The 14,052-nt window shown below is 37.5% G+C and overlaps 1 long non-coding RNA gene across 2 annotated transcripts; it reads right to left on the bottom strand.

Annotated features, from left to right (window-relative positions):
* Nucleotides 1–3,280: 3,280 nt before the first annotated feature.
* On the bottom strand, nt 3,281–12,061 carry LOC140168507 (uncharacterized). Of its 2 annotated transcripts, none has more exons than XR_011861216.1 (4): nt 11,954–12,061; nt 5,542–6,023; nt 4,674–4,791; nt 3,281–3,659 (listed from the first exon to the last, which is right to left on the bottom strand). It is a non-coding gene; the product is annotated as an uncharacterized lncRNA (long non-coding RNA). The 2 variants fall into 2 exon arrangements; XR_011861217.1 differs by lacking the exon at nt 11,954–12,061 and adding an exon at nt 7,943–8,127.
* Nucleotides 12,062–14,052: the final 1,991 nt, after the last annotated feature.

Raw genomic sequence — 14,052 nt, 5'->3', positions numbered from 1 at the left:
CTTATTCAAAAATTGAGTTTTATTGGAATTCGATCAGCAGGCATTGCATTCACGGATTTGGACATTTCAAAACAACTTGCACCTCCCCTCATCAAAACAAAACTTTTGGCAAAAATTGCAGTTTTACACCAATGCCTTTTTTATACCACAGAAAAAAAAATCTCCTTTGTGCAAGGGGTGAATGTGAAAGATAAAAGCATCACAAAGAGAATATTTTGAGGCAATTTATTAATTCAATTGTTTTCAGCTCAAAAACATTAACATATTGTGCTTAAAATTGTTTTCCTGATAAATTTTGGCGTTTTTTTTTTTCTTTCTTGTTTCACCCATTGCCATTACGGGGGTACTACACCCCTGCCCAATTTTGTGCCTATTTTTGCATTTTTCTCAAAATTATAGCGCATTGGGGACAAGTAAGATATTTATATTATAGGGGCAAGGACTACAACTACTGCACTGGAAATTTTATTTCAGCACAGACAACAGTTGCGGAGTTACAGTCAAAATGAGGAAAACCAATATTTGATCAATAAATCAATAACTACTTGCTTTGAGTTGCTGAATTTTCAGTACAGTAGTTGTAGTTCTTGCCCCTATACTATACATATCTTACTTGTCACCAATGTGCTATAATTTTTGAGAAAAATGTAAAAATAGGCAAAAAATTGGCCAGGGGTGTAGTACCCCCTTAAATAAGCTCAACAATTAACTTGTCTAATATTGATCAGCCCTTACACAAGTCACCATGAAAACAAACACATAAATACATGTTAAATTGTATTCTTATTTATTGTCATTTTATTTTTCTAAACACCCACAAAGTATTCCAACATGTGGTCAGTATACATGTATTATGCAAACAAAAATACACAAAGTTGTAAAACCTAAAACAAGTGTTACATTTTTATAATATTAATACAATTGTTATTTAATTTTATTTAAATTATCAAATTTTACTGGCAGTGTCTGTATTATTTTGAATATGCATACTTAACATTAGATCCACCGTCAACATGCCCTCTTTTAAGAGCCAGCTCTCTGAGTGGTACAAGAACAAACTAGAGGAGAGTTTTGATCCTTACAACACATGCTCTTGGGTTACATGTTGCCAGTGTTCTGGTTGTGTAGGGGTTTTTTTTCAAATTTTTTGGGAGGGGGAGGGGGTGTCCTCAATGTTTTGATCCATGGTGGGACTGTCCTAGAGGTGCTGTTAGTCCTTGCCTTTCACTGGTGTAAAATGTTATCTATACTTCCTTTTTTTTTTTGTATGTACTTTTGAATATTCATGTGCAATATATTTTGATGTTATATTATAATTATTGTATATACATGTACCAGTGATAAAGTGTAATAAATAAATAAATAAACAAATAAATAAAAGATGGGTTGTTTGTCTGTCAATTTTAATTGATTTAAGGAATATCAATAGCGAATTACAAGAATCATAACAAAGCAGCCAGCATTGTGGAAATGGCAAAATTCAAAGACTTTCAAATGTACATTTCACATTCTTACAATTCAGCAGAAGTAGTAGAATAACATATTCATAACAATTTTAGGAAATGTAAATTCCAAACAAAATATATAATCTTTAAGCCTAATATTTCACAGGGTCAATGAGAAAAAATATGGACTTTCCACTGATACCAAAATCACCATTTTGATGGAGAAAAGTGGAGCTGGAGATGAGATGGTTGATAATACCATCCTCCTTTAATTCCAGGGCTAGAAGAAGAAATGAGGATTTTTAAAACAATTGAAACCATTTAAATTTTTTGACCACTATACAAAGGTGATAAGCAGGGCCTACTTTTACCCCTTCCTATTATTTAGTTAAAACCCTATATTTATATTGAAAAGTGTGTTCTTAATTTCTAATTAATATAAATTTTGATTTCATATATTCACAATCTACAATTCTGAACACATTTTCAGGAAATTGCTCAACACTGTGCTGATTTACCAATATTTAACACTGTCCAGTCCACAGGTACATCATACATGACCAACCAACAGCACTTCCATCTTTGCTAGAGCTATAATAAAGTTATAATTAGAGTATGTAATATGTGCATACTTCTAGGTTAATAAATGCATATCACCAAGTCTTGTTGGGAGTGAAATATTGTACAAAACAATGCACACATACTAAGGTGTTGATGCGTCTAAATGCACAAGCCCCGCAGGGGAACTGCATTAGCTCAGTACAAGTGCATTATTTGTACAATTTCTCAAGCAACAAGTGATACACATTTATTAACCTATTTCATACAAAAGAAAAAAATCCAATGATTTCCATGATGTTATAAGGCCCACTGATTCACGAGCTGATCAAACTGCATCACAAAAGCATTTCAACAGAAGATATTTTATTGTTATGTTAACTCACTTTTCACATTCAAACAACACGAGTGATCCTTGACCTCTGGGTCCTATTTTATGAAACTTTGGAAATTCTTGGTTCTTTGGTGACTGACTTCATATTTTGTCTTAACTTCTTGTCCACCATGCACATTATTTTCTAAACTTAAGGTGTGTGGTACGATCGATAATGGGACCCTGTCCCCACACTGACCTCAAAGATGTCAAAAAGTTTTGATACTTTTATAGATAGCCCCTACTTGTCTCTTGCTCCTCCTAGTCCTATAAAGATTTTACACCCAAAATCCTTGTACTTTTTAAAAAGTGTGAGAAAAGCTGTCAAAGATATATGCATTTTCTTTAATGGTTTTCTCACAATTTTTTCAAATTAATGTACAATGACTTTTGAGCATAAAAATTAGGAGCTCGAGAAAAATAGGGGCTCTATGATTAGTGCCAAAAGTTTTTAATGTGTGTCTCTTGTGTGAATAGACCTGGAACTTGGAAGTGTATCAGAATTCAGAATGGGGAAGGGCACTTTTTACAGGTGAAATGATCTGGAATCACAGACATCTGCTTGTGAATTGAAATGCTGAATTGAAATCAAAGCTGAATTTCATTTCGATTCCACTTCATTCTTCATCACTCAACATGATTTCAATTCCAATCCAATTAAATTTTTCGTTGCGAACAATGATTTCAATTCCAATCCAATTCAATTCATGCCCAAGCCCACTCATTTTGATTCGAATTCAATTCCAATGCATTGAAATGAAAATCGCCCAAAATTCATTTCAATTCGATTTCAATGTAATTGAATTAACATTAGGACTCACTTCCACAACTTCCACTGTTGTAAAATCCAGGGGGGTTCTTCCTGCATACATTTTCAGTGAGTTTGGTATATCGGTATGGTGGTTTTCAATGGAGACAAATGTGCCCAATCGAGGTATATTTGAGTGATTTTTGTGAAAAATTGGGTTGCAAAACAAAAATTAGGTATAGAGAAAGTCAGCATTCATAAGTCTGTATGGCAGTGGCACATCCCTGTACAAAATATTTTGAAGAATCCCCACCAGGGTAAAGATATGAAATGAACATCAGGTTATGTCTACTAGTGATCCAAGCCTAAATGATAGGTAGGCCTACATGTAGATCCTATCTGTCATGGTGTTGACAAGTTGTCTTTTTATGTCAATTGTTTTTTTCACATCATCATCACTATCACTATCTCGATCTATATCTTGCTTTAGCTTGTTGCTACAGGTGGTTCCTTCCAGTTCCAGTTCAAATTTCATCTGTAAAATAAACCAAAAGTAACAATTAAAAATATTTAAATTTAATACATTTTTCTTATCAAGATTAAGGGAAGGGGTATGAGCGTTTGGACAGTATTTATTGTGGGACATTAGAGCACATCAGACATATCGAATTGCATTCTGAATACGAAGAATGTCCTTCTGATATCAAATAATTTTGATTTTTTGAAATTGCAATGTAATACACATTTTATGGCAAATCATTAAAATTGATATTTTTGATATTTAACAGTACTTGAAGTAAATTTTATAAATCTGATGATTTATACTTAAAGTGTATGTAGGTGGGATGAAAAGCCGACGATCAATTGAAAATTTTGACCTTTTCAGTATTGAAGATATGGATTTTTTCCCAAAACACCCAAAAAATTAGGTCTTTTGGGGAAAAAAATCCATATCTTCAATATGACAGGTCAAAATTTTCAATTGACCGTCGGCTTTTCCTTCCTGCTACATACGTTTTAAGAATATATCATTAGATTTATATAATTTACTTCGAGGACTGTTATATATCAAAAATTTGAAAAATATCAAATTTTTATAATTTGTCATAAAATTTATATTATATTGTGATTTTCAAAAAATGAAAATTATTTGATATCAGAAAGACATGCTTCGTATTCAGAATGCAACTCGATAGGTCCGAGGTGCTCTCATGTCCCACAAAAAATACTGTCGAAACGCAATAAACGCTCATTTTAGATCCCTTAATGATTTCAAAATGCATTGAATTTGTATCAATTTTGCAATCATTGGTAGAGTATGACATATGAACACAAATTATCACTTTGCACATTAAAATAAAAATTGGTCAACCATGAATGATCCTATCATTGAGCTCTAGGTCCATGGACACTCCAAATCAAAACAAAAACAAAAAACGGTAACCCGATGCTGGCTCTCTTTCCCGGGTAGCGAAATCTCGGTCGGGTACCCAAAAAGTTAAACCCAACCGAAAATGCCTGCCTTAAACTCATTGTACATTGTACATACCAGATTTTTGATGGTTCACGGTTGAGTTCGCTATACACCATGATTTGAAGTCACAATGAACATCTGAAAGTAGTTTGTAACCGTACAGTTCACTTCAAGTTGACATCACTGATATAACCTAGTTGTGAAAATTCAAAAATAAGGTCTTAAAATGGAGCTTTTACAAGAGTCAAGAACAGCAAGAAAATAACAAGCAAACTGCATTAGCACCGAATCCTGTCCGGTTGACTCCTTTTAAATAAAAGGGTGTTGGACATTATCCAGAAGAAGAAGTTTTCCTCCAGGTTTCTGAAATTGGGCTTCTCCATGGTGCACTTACATATGTAAGCTAGCACCAAAGTTACATGTGAGGCCTGTAGTCTGATCAGTACCAAATTCAAAATGCATTCAAGTCATTGTTTGGCTATTTATTTGCATGCAAAAGTAGACTGCGCACCCTTTGGACCCTAAGTGCCGCAAATTACTTGATCAAATATTCATAGGAGGGCAAAACTTCTGTTTAATTTACAGTGTGCTATATTTATGCTGAAGTAAAATATTATGACCCCCCCAATCTGGCCATCAAAGGGTACAATTACAGAATAGGGTGCAACTTGCTAGACTTGAGTGCAGTCCTCGTTTACGGAGTTTAGGGTTAGGGTTTAGGGTTGGGGTAGGGCAGTCTTGTAATAAGACTAGTAGAGTTGCACCCTATTCGGCAATCGCTCCCATCAAAGTCGAAAGTGCTTATATTATAATATTCTTGTGGCCCCTCTTAAAAATTCCTTCACAACATTTTGACCCCCCCCCCTCTTCCAAAGAAAATGACAGCCCCTAAATTTTGGAGAAATGGAATAGAACATATTAAGCTTATTAATAGTGTACTTACGTTCACATGTATTTTGAATCGTGTTCCAGATTCATGCACTAGCCATGCTACTATTACTAACTAGTGCACTTGCTGTGCATCACAACGACAATCGAGTGAATCTAATCTAACAATGTCCACTACTTTGGCGGGTAGTTTTCCCCAGGGTTTTCCCGAATCACAATGGCTCTCTATAGGTTTCTGTCCTGCATCTTGAAATCTTCTACCTCCAATCCTGTGTCTATACCTCTGGTTAAATGGCACTGAACCTCTCAATTTGAGAAAACCCTTCACAAAATTAACCAACTGTCGAGGCCGAACTGTCATGATTCGTCTTGCTTATTCACAGCCCGTGGTAATACAGGAACAATTATTTGTGACCTTGATGTGTCGTTAAGTCATATCATGCGATGACACTGTCGCAATGTACACCAGCACCAACCCTCTTAATGAATGGAACTACATGTCTTTGGCCAGTTTCTCTTGAACATCCATGTTTTTTTCTGTGAAAATAGAGCAAATAAACGAAAATTAAAATTAAAAGATTAACTTGATACTTAAGCTGAAATTACAGCTAGGTTTAGGTGACAAAAAACCCTGTTCTACAGGCCCATCTGACCTAGATTTTTGTGTCTTGGGTGTTTTTTTAGAAAAAACTATGAATGGAGCAAGTTAAAAAAAATGGCAAAAATTTTATCTATCTTACTCTTAGTAATTTTACAGGTATTTTAAGGTCATTTGCACAAGAAAAATGCTCAACTGACCACACCTACACAGGTTTATTTCCATCGTATTTGAGTGTACAAATTGAAGAATCGTGGAGGAAAAGTGAACAAAATGACAGACCGTACTGGCAAAAGCAGCCTGCCTATTCCCAATTTCAACAACACAATATTGATGTCCATCATTTCTATTAAAAAGCAATGAGCATCATCTGTGTTTTTGTGTGCACCAACTCTTTGTGTTTTTTGAGTGAGTTTCGAGTACTTTCCTAACCACCTTTCCCGCGGAATGTGGGAAAATGACAGCACTTGTAATTTTTGGTTAAATGTTAAAGTCAATTTAGTTAATTAAGTGCAATTTTAGCAACAGTTTTGATGCGATCACCCCGTCGTAATCGGCTATGTGTATTTCCGAACTTCCCTTGCTATTACGGTGTCATGCTTCATCAATTTCTGCTAGATTTTGATAGCTCAGGTCTCTAGCCTCAAAAGCTATTGGTGAGCTAATTCGAAGCTAGACTACCAGAGTACCAGGGTGCATTCTTAGTACCATTGCCAATCCCTGGGTTGTACAAAATGTATAGGGTTGGAAATGTTCCAACATGCTACACATTCCACCCTAGAGCACACCAACAGTTTAATTCCTATGTAAACCCAGCTTACAGCCCCACATTTTCTGGGATGATGGGGGCGAAGTAGGCCTACTTGAAATGAATTGCATAATTATCATGATTACGCATGTCGCACACATAACACATTTGATCGAGAAGTCGATCCTTAATCCATTCCAGGCCACTGATATTATACATGTAGAAACCGACGATTGATTATTATGGACTGAGCTTTGGAGTTACATGTATCTCAAATCATGTCAGAATCAGTCAAGCATAACACCACGTTTAAAGCAATGGAAATTTGGAAGTATTAAACAACAACGCAGATCACGATGGGTATACAGCACCCCGAAAAAGTTGCTCAAATGACACATATCATCAGCGAATTGTTAGCATGGTTAATCTCATAAAATAAAAATGAGCAAACTCTGAAGATACAGATAAGTCATCAAAATAAATTTCGGTACCCTGGTAATATATATATAAACTTTTAAAATAAAGAATTTTTAAGGGGTACTACACCCCTGGCCAATTTTGAGCCTATTTTTGCATTTTCTCAAAAATTATAGCGCATTGGTGACAAGTAAGATATGTATATTATAGGGGCAAGGACTACAATGTACAACTACTGCACTGAAAATTCAGCAACTCAAGGCTAGTTAGTTACTGATTTATTGATCAAATATTGGTTTTCCCTCATTTTTGACTGTAACTCCACAACTGTTGCCTGTGCTGAAATAAAATTTCCAGTGCAGTAGTTGTAGTCCTTGCCCCTATAATATATCTTACTTGTCACCAATGCGCTATAATTTTGGAGAAAAATGCAAAAATAGGCACAAAATTAGGCAGGGGTGTAGTACCAGGGCTGTCAACTTTTTGGAATTGCTTGGCGTGAGACAGAGACGTACTGGGATTTGCCGACTGCGATGTTCATTTTGTACCATGATTATTTGAGCCACGGCGCTCGAGAATGTGAAAAGCGGGGGGGTAGGAGCAACAAATTATTCATGACGATGCGTGAGATTTTACTCATTTTCCAGCTTTTTGCGTGAGCTTTACTACCTTGGCGTGAGATTATACTACTACCTTGGCGTGAGACCGTGAGAAAGTGACCCAATGCGTGAGAGTTGACAGCCCTGTGTAGTACCCCTTAATGTGTTTGAAAATTGGCGATGATTAAGCGACTGAAGTAGTTTATAGTTCCATGCTCTATCTCTGTCCAGTGTTCACACTGTGTCATCGTGGATAGTAGACGATTTCTAGATCAAATGACAAACAGACAGTAAGCTTACTTCAACCCAACAGAAGCCAGCTGCTCGGTCTAATATTTATTCATAACCTCATTTTATACGTGAAGCCTGTAATCCAATCAAAAGAAATTGATTGCCTGACCGCGCACTAATTGCATTAATAAATAATAACTCACAATGACTCCGGACGCGCAACAATGACTTCTGCGCGCACGTGAGTGTATAAGCTACATGTTATGGCAACGCACACACCTACGCGATGCCGTCGCGCTTCTGTGATTGGTAGCTCTTGTTGTCGACGCGAATGTTATATTCGCCTGGTTGATTTTTTTGTAGGGTAGGTTACATGTACAACAATGATTAAAACTGGTTATATTTAACAGTGTTTTATGGTATAAAATAACATAAAATGCCATTTTGATTTGTTCAAAATATTAGATACGACGGTAATGAATGACAATAATAACTGCACCATCTATTTTGAGGTCATTGTGTGAAATTGTTGGGTTTTGTTTTGGGCCCTCGGTACTTTTCCTCGGTTGGAAAAATACCTCAGCCCAAAACAATTTCACTAATTCACCTTTTCAGTAAATCCATAAGCCTTTGCGAGTACACCTGAGAATTTGTCATTTGATGTCACGCTGACTAGCAATGCGCAGTAACCATGTTCGATAAACGATGTGCGCATCGGCGCAGATTGGCGTGACGTCAAATGACGAGGTCTCAGGTGTAGGCCTACTCGCAAAGGGTTATGGGATTTACCGAAAAGGTGAATGACCTCAAAATAGGTGGTGTGCAGTTATTATTGTCTAAATATAGCGCATCTCTGACTGTGCAATGGTATTTCCAGCATGCCAGGTAGTAGGTACATCCACGGCCTTGGCCCTTGCTAACGTACCGGTACATGTTTACATGTAATACACATACCCATTTACATAGTTCCAGTAACTGAGTGTAACCATCATAGTCATTATGTTTATGATAAAGACTGTAGTCTTGCTGGCAAGACTACCTATTTACATGGCATGTACATGTAGCACTCAGACATATATATGCATGCTGGATGCTGTACAATATGTATATAATCATGTATACCGCCTTTAATACCGGTAGCGGCCATGCATGATATTGAAATCGTTTACTTTATATTATTAAAAAAAACAAGTACATTTTTTAACCTTGGGCCATTCATTAATTGACAGCGTTTTTATTCACTTGCATACAAGATCAGATATAAAATTAGAAGGTGTACCAAGTGCCCAAAATCATGGGAAAAGTTCAAAAAGATTTGAAAATCCTACCGCTGCTACTGCCTTGTTGCAGCACGGCACGGCCGAGAAAAAGAGATAGAGAAGCGACACTCTGTACAAACTGCCTATATCATGCTATACAGCAGTTGAAGACATGCAATTCGCAAGCGTCGTCGCCGGCCAAGTCTTACTACGAACGTGTAATGAGAAGATACCATAGAGTCCTACATAGAGATCTGAGGAAGAGACGGTCCGAATTGACCTAGTGACCTATAGGAAAGAAAAAAAGCAAGGTACACCAACTTGATGTGGGGAAACAAGTAAAATTCAGACTAGACAGTATGCAGGGGGACAAAAACAGCAGCAAACGTAGGCAGAAGAAGTAGGCAAAGTTCGATAGCCAAAAATTACCACTTCCAAGGCCCACAGAAGTAAGTGCTGAACCTGCAAAAATAACAAGGATCAATGGTAATACAAAACTGCACTAGAACAAGTGATGAAAATCACTGTGCATATAAACAGACACGCTAAGTAGCATCCAGAGTTTGCTGTCTTTGTTTGCTACTTAGTTCAATTTGAAATTGCTTCAATTCAGACCCAAAAAGTGTCAAAAACATGTACACTTGAAGTTTTGAAAATATTTTGTTGTCATAGCCCTGAAAAACACTAAACTGACAAAAAAAAACAACGGTTGTTTTTTTGTCTGTTTAGTGCTCTTTTACTGCTATGTACAACAAAGTGATTTTCATCACTTCCAGCTGTACTGTTTTCCTGACAATTTTTGTGAAGGCTCTGAATTGGCAATGTTTTGGCCATCGAACTTTGCCTGTTTTGTGCCTACTCTGGATGTTTGGTTTAGCGTGTCTGTTTATATGCACAGTGATTTTCATCACTTGTTCTAGTGCAGTTTTGTATTAGGGGAAGGTGGGGCATAACGGAACACCTAACTTTGAGGATGCTCTGTGACGTCACCATAAGTAATATGACTGTAAAAATTATATATTCAGTTGAAGTTTGTATTTACCTTTAATATACCATTAACCAATATAACTTGAATCTTACAATTTTTTATAAAAATGAAGAAATATTTTCAACAACAAAAAATCTGTTTTGCCCCACTATCGGGGCAAAACGGAACCCCCCTATGGGGCAAAACGGCACCCTGGGTCCAAACTTATACTAGTTGTTCCATCGGTAGGCCCTAGTCCTAGTTATATGTAGGCCTATATTCAGTTACAATATTAAGTGGGTCTACCATCTTTAACTTCTTATAGGCCTAGTAGGCCTATAATATGTATGACCAATATTTGATTAGAAAGAAATATTCAGTAGGCCTACCATCTCTGTGGAGTAAGTGGTTAACTCTTAATCATTAATTCTATCTGTAGGTCTAGTTATATGTCTATGTTTCAGCGAAGTGTTTACCATGTTCCAGTAGGCCCCTAGGTAACGCCTACATTTCCTTGAGTGAAGACAAGTTATGTCCAATTGGGGCAAAACGGAACCCATCTGTGGGACAAAACGCCCGGGGCAAAACGGAACCCTGTTCCGTTATGCCCCGCACCTAGGGTTCCGTTTTGCCCCATACCCGATTTTTTAGAAATTGGTTGCATGCATAATACATCGTAGCATATAGGCCATGCACTTAATACAGCTCATGGCTAGTACCTTCGTGTTTACAATATACACAATTATTTGGGAATCCGATATTAATGAAGTAAAATTTCAGCGCATTAAACATCTACATATCTTACACCAGACGGGTAGTAATTTTTGACTCGATCTTGCTCGAATGTCAGTGGATTGTTTCAGATAAAATTTTTGTTGTAAATCTTCGTAGCCATACTTGTGTTCCTCAATATAATTTGCATAGACGGCAGTATTGCCAAGGCCTATTTTTCCAGGTGGTTCCGTTTTGCCCCGGGGGTCCGTTATGCCCCACCTTCCCCTACCATTGATCCTTGTTATTTTTGCAGGTTCAGCACTTACTTCTGTGGGCCTTGGAAGTGGTAATTTTTGGCTATCGAACTTTGCCTACTTCTTCTGCCTACGTTTGCTGCTGTTTTTGTCCCCCTGCATACTGTCTAGTCTGAATTTTACTTGTTTCCCCACATCAAGTTGGTGTACCTTGCTTTTTTTCTTTCCTGTTGTTATTATTCAAGGTATCCTCTTGTATCATTTATTGATCCTTGATGTGTTTTGTGTCCTTGTCCGTTGGATTCACCATTACCCACTTTTTTTAGTGACCTATAATTTATTAGAGAATCACATTTTTAGAGTATAAGTCCGCCCACCGCTGTCAATCATTCTAATGAACAAATGAAACAAGCTCTGGCATTCTGGCAATGACGTAATCCTAATTATAAATGAGAAAATCACATTGTACATGTAACTGTCTGCTGTACTTCATGTCTTCCAACAAGTGCCGGAGTGTCGCGGCCCTGGGCACGGTGAATCACTTATGCAGAGCTCCGGAAACAAGTACAGAATTTGGGTCCCCGGGATTTGGGTGCAAAGTAATGTACAATTTCAGGAAATATTTATCGCTGATGATGAAACCGAATTCATTTTAAGAATATTTTAGATCAAATAATTACCTTCGATTCGAAAATGTAGTTACTCTTGCAATATGAACACCTTTTTTCAGCATTTTTATTCCATCACGGCTATGCATGTATGGCTCATGTACGTGCAGACCGCCAGCATCCATCTTTAATGTGTCGAGCAGGGTGTCGAGGTCAATCAATTAGTCGCAAAATAAACAGCGGTCTTGTGCAGTACCGCATGCGGTCCGCTTGCCCTTTCGCATGTTATTGTAGTCTCGCTGCGGAAACTAATTAAATTAATGTCGCACCGAGATGTCGCATTTAGGCCTAATTTATATTAATGATTAAGGGGCTGTACAATAATGAGCCCCCCGGGGGAGGAGGGGGGTAAAATTTCCAAACGGCTCGCCAAAAATCGCTTGTCCCCCTCTCGGCCCGCCAAAAATCGCTTGCCCTCCCCTCCCGGCCCGCCAAAAAATCTTTGCCCCCACATGCGAAATTTTTGAGATCCCAATTTGCAAACTTTAAATGGTCTATATACCTGTTAGTGTTACGAGCGCAGCGAGCAGGAAAATTTGCATATTTAAGCGTTTCTGTACGGTTTTCCTAAGCCTTTTAGAGCGTTTTATTTAAAAGGCGCCCCACCCCCCCCCCAATTTTCCCCTCCCCCAGGGCTCATAATTATTGCACAGCCCCTAATGTGGCATGTCCGAATGTATTCAATTCAATATCAGGCCTACTATCGTTTTACTTTTTGTTTCAATTGTAGCTCTTGATCAGAGCCCTCGCAGTAGGCGCTAGGCCTACCTTTAAGATCAAGATCCAGCAATCCCCTAGACTATGCCATAGTCGATTTTTGATAAATAAAAATGTTATTAAACATGATGAACGCATTCAGTTGAACTCGAAATTATACTGATATTTAGTACATCAACTAGGCCTAGTATAAAATGGTTATGAAAAAGTTTAGGCTATATAATTATATTTGTGACAGTAAAAATAAAGTATAGGCCCTACGTAGGCTTATATTATTGAATGCAACATATCATAATGGCATAATTATAATGACACTTCAATACTGAACAATTCTAATTTTAGAATCTGCCATCCGAAGCGAACAAACAGAGGGCGTACGGTGACTGAAAAGATCAGTTGTGAAAATCTATCAATTGTGCACTCATTAATTAAATCAGAGTTTTAAGCTTAAATGTAATAGCCAGAGTAGTGCACAATTGGCAAGTGGACTACGGAGAAGTCTATGCCCTTCAGATCCTTAATTCGAGGGCTGGAACTGCACTCATCCCCCCCTCACTGAAGACGAGATGTACGGTACGCGGGAAGAGTAATCTCGCTGCGGAGAATAATTAAATTAATGTTGCATTGCAGATTATGAATTTATTCAATTCAATATTAGGCCTACTATCGTTTTACATTTTATTTCATTTTTTTGCAATTAAAAGAAAGTCTTGGGAAATTCTTGTCTGAAAGGACGGCATAGTATAGAGTAGAGGCCTACAATAATTATAGTATTGAATGATATAAATGTTATTACAAATTTCACACGCCTCTTTAATAATGATGACTATAGGGCCTATAATATTAAATATACCGGGGTAATCAACTTGACATTGTGACCATATTCTATTATAGTTCCTAGCGCTTGCTAGGAAACCAAACATAGGCCTATTGCAGTTCCCCATGCGAAATGCACCAAAAATATTGCAGTTCCCCATGCGGAAATACACCAAAAATATTGCAGTTCCCCATACGGAAATACACCAAAATATTGCAGTTTCCCATGGGGAAGTGCGTGACGGAATGTGCAGTTTTGCATGCGGAACTGCAAGCGGATATTGCAGTACTGTATGCGGTACTGCACATTTAACGGTCGGTTGTAATACCTGATTTGAGACCTAGACGTGTTTTTGAGACCAAGATGTGTTTTTGTGTTTTTGAGACCAAGACGTGCTTTTGAGACCCTTTCGGAACTCACGGCACGGCCGCCGGGGTCAAAAGAGTCAACGCCAAGGAATACTATGGGCGGCCGTGAGTGCCAAAAAGGGTCTCAAAGCACATCTTGGTCTCAAAACACATCTTGGTCTCAAAAACACGTCTAGGTCTCAAATCAGGTATTACAAAGTCAACCGACC

This window comes from Amphiura filiformis, chromosome 13 (assembly GCF_039555335.1).
Source record: "Amphiura filiformis chromosome 13, Afil_fr2py, whole genome shotgun sequence".
Classification (NCBI taxonomy): Eukaryota; Metazoa; Echinodermata; class Ophiuroidea; order Amphilepidida; family Amphiuridae; genus Amphiura; species Amphiura filiformis.
Note: the sequence above shows the minus strand (reverse complement) of the source record. Positions and strands in the feature narration are given on the sequence as shown.